Raw genomic sequence first — 6,000 nt, forward strand, 5'->3', positions numbered from 1 at the left:
CTCTTTAAACATGTTTTGGGTCACTCCTTAAGACAATGTTATTCTCACTGATGTTGGTGTTTAGTTTATTTTTTCTTTCCTTTTGTAAGCATTATTTTTGCATATTAAACTAACAGTTTAGAGAGGGGTTATAATGCCCTACTGTTCACACAGGCCACTTATCACTAATAGATGTCACTTCAACACCACTCAGTTTTATAGGAACTACAGGCTTGAAAAAAAATCCCAGGTAAGAATTTTTAGATACCTAAACTCCACACTTCATTGTACAGTTCATTCAAGATGCCTATGGCAGCTACTCTTGTGAAACAAAAGATGTCTCCCAAAATAACTGCACCATAATACTAATTACATCTCAGGTGCTCCTACACAACTTCAGCTTCCAGTTCTACCGGAGGAGATCTTCAAAAACCACCAAGGCTTACTCCTCCTCAACGCCTGGGACAAGACGGGTTGCAGAGAGCAGCACATGACTAGGTCAGACAGCCATGGGTTTGCTGTTACGGAGCTGAAGGACATGCTGACAATGAACAAGAGATGACTCCTCATCCCAATCAGCCACCGCAGACAAAACTACAAGAGTTAATCTCCCAGAATACTCCCTGTCTCCATGAAACTTCTGCTCCTACCACCACCACCCCTCCCCAGCACTGCTCTCCCACCAAAACCTCTTGCAATAGTTATGTATGGCCCACTAGCAGCCGGGCGGGGGGCCTCTCTCGAGAAGTAGGCACAATGTTGCACTCAGCACCCACCATCACCTGAACCCACCCATGGGACACAGCCCAGCACCACACACACATGTGTATCAGCACACACATACACCTGCCCCATGAAGCACCCCCTGCCTCACACATGTGCTCTCACACATGTTCACCCATTCAGTCCCCATCCTGGCATACACATGCATAATCCCTCTGATAGCAAGACCTGCAGGTACACATGTGTGACTTACGTGCAGCAGTGAAGCGTACCCCATCTCTGGCCATGCATGCATGCACACAAACACCGTCCCATTTGCAACAACACGTGCACCTGCCCTGCATGCAGCAGCGTGCCCCCCAGCACGTACATACACACACCCCCCCTTGGCCCTATCCACACACCCCACTGTGGGGCAGAAGGGAAAATAAAGCGGAAGCAGCAAGTTGCTGCCCTCACTCAGGGTTAGCATCTCCCCTGCTTGGGTCCCCTCTAGGGCACACAGGGCCTTAATGCACCATGGCAAAGCAACGGTCAAAAATCAAGACACACACACCTCACAAAATGAAACTGTGTTATCAACCCATCCAAACGCCATGCACAGGAAGAGGGCACAAAGAGAACATCCTGAGAAGCAGACAGCCCCCCAAATCAATCCACGTTATGCCACTCAACTTCTGCTTAGAATTATGCTGTATTGGGGTTTAGGGGGGCGGGGGGGAGAAGCCAACTAAATACACGGTTGCCAAGTCGAGTTAATGAAAAACCCTTTGGCTGTTAACTCATTTAGTGCAGCAAGCATGAAATAAAAGTCCATGGCACCGGGCCAAAGCACAGCAGCCCTTTGCCGGGCAGGCTTCTGGGACCTCTCCCCAGCCCGACCGCCGAGGAGCCAGCTCAGAGCAGCCAGTTCTGAAAAGCTGCTCTGATCTTCCTCTAGAACGTGGCTAAATCTGCGTCAAAAAAAACCCAACAGCATCGATGGCACCGCCAGGCCCGAGGAGATGTTTTGTAAGGGCACTTTCGCATCCACTTCCAAAAGAAGTCCAACCCCACCACCGACAGGGAAGCTCCGAGGGGATGTAAAGGATGAGGCCGGGCGCAGGATGGAGGAAGGCAGCTGCCCGGCCCGGCCCAGCGGTTGCCCGTCCCACCTCGCCGCGCCCCGACACCCCGGGGCCGCGCCGGGCCGGGCCGAGAGGGGCTGGGCGGTGGCGGGGAGGCGGGCCCGCGGACTGGGGCCGCCCCAGCGAGGCGGGGACCGCCGCCGGGCGGGGGCTCAGCTCCGCGGCCCGTCCGACCCTCCGTCACCCCCCATCCGCAGCACCCCCCGCGGCCCACCCCCCCGCCGAGGAAACTTCTCCGCTCTCAAGGAAGAGTTCGGATCCCAGGGCGGGGGGACGAGGGGGGCGACAAGTGATGGGGGGGGAGTGGGAGTGGGAGGAGGGAGAGTTGCAGCTCTCCCCAAAAAGGGCCTTTGACCCCTCGCAGCGCTCGCCGGCAGACCCTGAATATAATTTTTTTGCCAGAGGACGGACCCTCGCCGCCGCACGTCCCCATAGCGTCTTAATTTATGAACTCATCAGCCTAATTTCATTATTTAATCATGCGCCCGGCAATCGTGTTTCCTTAAGAAAGGACTGACCTATTTTTGGCTGGAGATAAACGATCATGTTAACAGATGTTAATCTTGTAATCTGTTCTTCCTGTAAGCACTTCGCATACCCGGCGTTTCAGACGTTAAAAATAATAATAATGAAAATAATTAAACAACAACAAAATCTTTCCCAAACGACTTGACGTCACGATTCGGCTCGCCTTAAAATAAATAAATAAATAAATCTCGCAATGGTTTCAAAGACATTAAATCTTTTTCACTTTATAAATGCTGATTTGTTCTGCCTCAACTCCCACAGGCTTTTATTTGCATTTCAAATTCCACAGGTTACACCAGTCGCCTTTTCAGAAAATGTAAACCAACAATAAGGCAGCAAATGGGGGGGGGCTGAGAGAAGGGGGGGGTGTGAGGGGGAAAACCCTGCATCTGGATTAAATAAAGGCCAGGATTAATGTTTGGAAAGTAGTCCGAGCAAAACGATATTTGCGCGTCCAGTGCCCGAGCGCCCCCGTATCTGCGGGGGGAATGTAAAGGCTCAGCCGTGGGCACACACAATGCGCATTCCCCACACGATCCCCGCCTGCTGCTGGGAGCTTATTAACGCTCCTAATAAATGGGGCCCGGCTCCAAACCCACACTTTTCTGCTTAAAAAAAAAAAAAAAAAAAAAAAGGAAGAAAAAAAAAAACACCAACAAAACAAAAACCAAATCCACGGGGTTTGTCTCCACCGATTAATGGCAGAGGTTAGGTGCTTGGGGGGGGGAGCAAGGGCCGGCTGTCATGCCCGCCCCCCCCATACACATACACACATACACGCTCGGCCGGTCCACACACCCCAGCTCGCTCCCTCCCTCCCTCTCGGCGAAGTTCACCCATCCAAACTTTCCCCAACTTGCCCGAGTGCTCCGCTCCCATCAGGATCGCGACTGGGCGCTATGCTAATGATCACCGGGGATAGCAGCGGGGGGGAGGGAGGGAGGGACGAGGAGGAGGAAAGCTTTTATAGCACAAAATGTCTGGAACTGCATTATTTCTATTCTTCTTTCCTCCTCCCCCCTCCTCTCTTTTTTTAACATACACATCAAGCCCCCCACCCCACCCGCACCCAACGGGCTATTTTTTCCTCTTCTGGCAATAACCGCTGCGGAGACATTGTCCTTCTCGTTGTCTGTATGTGAATAATTGTTTTCCCCGTCCGCCCGCCCCCAACTTCCCTCGATGAACTGTGTACTTCTGCGAAGGGGACCCACTCGTGGAGAGCGGATAAAAAACAACGGGGGACACGGGGTTGGGGGGGGGGACCCACGCACCGCCATACATTGGACATCGCACAAACAATGCTATGGGGCGGGGGGCGGGGGGGGTTAAATAACTAAAAAAATATACCAACCCCACTTAATAATTTAACTGGCCACTCGGGGCTCCAAAACCCATCACCCACCTCCGTTCCCCGAAGCGTTTTACTTTAAAGTGAGGCAATTTGTTCTTTGTTTCTTAATGGATTAATATCGCAGTCCCCGCGTTGTCCCCCCCACCCACAGCCCCTGATGGAGCGTACAAAGCCAAAAGGCTCCCAGAGCCCACAACACCCCACCCCCGCTACTCTCCCCCCGCCTCTCCGGCACCACCACTGCAGTAAAACCATCATCCTCCTCCTCCAAGGAAACAGCGCAAAGTTACCATTTTGGAGCCGCTCCGGTGGCCGGGGGTACAGCCGCCTCTCCTGGGGGGGGGGAGGTTAAAAACGGGGAGGCTCCGCGAAGTTTCCCTTCTCCCCCCATATACACACACACACACCGACCCCCGCTGCCTCCCGCGGGCCCCGCGCCACCCCTCACCTCCTCGCCTGGCCGGCGGCCACTGCCGGGGAAGGGCGCGCCGAGCCGCCCGCCGCCGCCCTGAAGGTGAAACCACGCGCCGCATGCGAGCGGCCGCGCGCTCCACATGATCCGCCGAGCGGCTCCACTGGCGCGGAGCGGGGGGGGGCGGCCCCCGCCGCGCCCCGCGCACCGCCCCCCGCACGCCGCGCCCCGCCGCGCCCCGCCCGCTCCGCCACCGCGCGGCCCCCCCCCGCCCGGCCGCGATGGTGAGGCCGGTGCGGAGCACAACCCGCCCGGTACTATTGTCTCCGCGGAGCGAAGTTGGGGTGCGAGGTGCTGCCGGCCCGGGGATACGCTGCCGGTCGGGAGCGGGCACGGAACCGCGCTTCTGCCCACCGCCGGCCCGGTTCCCACGTACCTCCGGTGAGAAAGGTGCAGGCTGGAGTTGCCCCCGATGCGTTTCTGTGCGAAACTTTTTTCCTTTTTTTATCCTTTTTATTATTGGGGGGGGGGGGACGAATACCACTGGTAAAATATTTATGGATCTATTGAAATGCGCAGAAACAACACAACATTAAAGTCCTCAATCAAGATCAAAGCGGAATACTGTTCAACAGCCACGCTGGGGAAGTTGAAAGACCTCCGAACAAATCAATCTGCCATATGGCTTTAAAAAAAAAGAAGGAAAAGAAAAAAAACCCCGAACACCTGCCCCCCCCCCCCCCCCCCCCCCCGCCTGCCATGTCTGCAAAGTTCGATCCGTGTGTCCCCGCGTGTTCCCTAAGCCCGGTGTAGCCGCGGCCAGCCCGTGTGCCACCGGCTGTTCCGCCCGTCCCTGGAAAGCCCAGTTTAACGTGCCGAAGCCCGGTACTAGACAGCGAGGGTGTGGAGGAGGCGCTTTTTTTTTTTTTTCCTCCTCTTTCTTTGTCTCGTAATGTGCGATGACGTAGAATTGACACGGAGGACTTTTGACGGAGTGTCCGGGTTATCTCCCACCCTTGGGCAGCCGGGCAGGGTGGGATCCCGGACCCCCCTTCTCCTTTTCCCTCCTTGGGCACCCCGGGTCCGAGCCTCCCGCCCGGGGCTGCTCCCCGACCCCGCTCCTGCCCCGCTCCAGTTCCGCCTTGCACTTGGGACGCAAACTGCTCCGACAAGGGAGACGGAAACAAAATTGGGGCGAGAAGGAGGCGGGGGAGAGGGGTTTAAACCCAGCCCTTCCCAGTGCTCGTTAGCAGAACCCCTCGAATAAAGAAAAGAAAGGAGGGGGATGGGGGGCAGCGAATGAAGGGGGAAAGTTGGTAATGAAGGATACACGAATCATAAAATGTAAGCTATGCGTGATTAATGATCTGCACTAATTTGAATAGCAGGCGTGTTAAAGGTCAGTGACAATTGTTGCTGCTTTCAGCATGAATGCCTGAGTGGGATGTATTTGGGACAATCAAATTTAATTCTAATTCACAGGGGAAAAAAAATATCGGACGTGCAGAGCAGCTGGTCAAAACAGAGAGGGGACGCGCTTTAAAAAATGCACTTTGCCTGTCCTTCAAAGGCAGCTCATTACGCCAAAATAGCGCTTTTACACGCCTCAATAGTAAATAATCTATCTGGAATGTCTGGATTTTGTTCCTTCTGCATCAGCATCTTCCCTGCACGCTTTTTCAATCGCGGGCCACATTGTGTTCCCAGTCCCTTGCAGCGTTTTGTGGAAATTCCAAGTTCCCTGACGACGGACTTACCTGCGAATGGACCGGAGCAGATGCCACCTCCCCCGGCTTGGAGAATTCACCCCACACGCATGCCCTACAGCACAAGAGTGTAGATTATCTGATCACAGTGCGCGTTGTAGTGTAGCATTT

General features: G+C 54.6%; 1 protein-coding gene across 2 annotated transcripts in view; it reads right to left on the minus strand.

Annotated features, from left to right (window-relative positions):
• ZNF516 (zinc finger protein 516) overlaps positions 1-4,291 on the minus strand; it is a 102,712-nt gene extending 98,421 nt beyond the window's left edge. For both annotated transcript variants that reach the window (XM_061364685.1, XM_061364686.1), the window contains exon 1: positions 4,160-4,291. The gene's annotated coding sequence lies outside the window, so the exon portion shown is untranslated. The remainder of the gene's footprint in view (positions 1-4,159) is intronic.
• Between the last annotated feature and the right edge of the window lie 1,709 nt (positions 4,292-6,000).

This window comes from Neopsephotus bourkii, unplaced genomic scaffold, assembly GCF_033783945.1.
Source record: "Neopsephotus bourkii isolate Nb327-2 ecotype Australia unplaced genomic scaffold, CSIRO-AGI_Nbou_v1 NB_1248, whole genome shotgun sequence".
Classification (NCBI taxonomy): Eukaryota; Metazoa; Chordata; class Aves; order Psittaciformes; family Psittacidae; genus Neopsephotus; species Neopsephotus bourkii.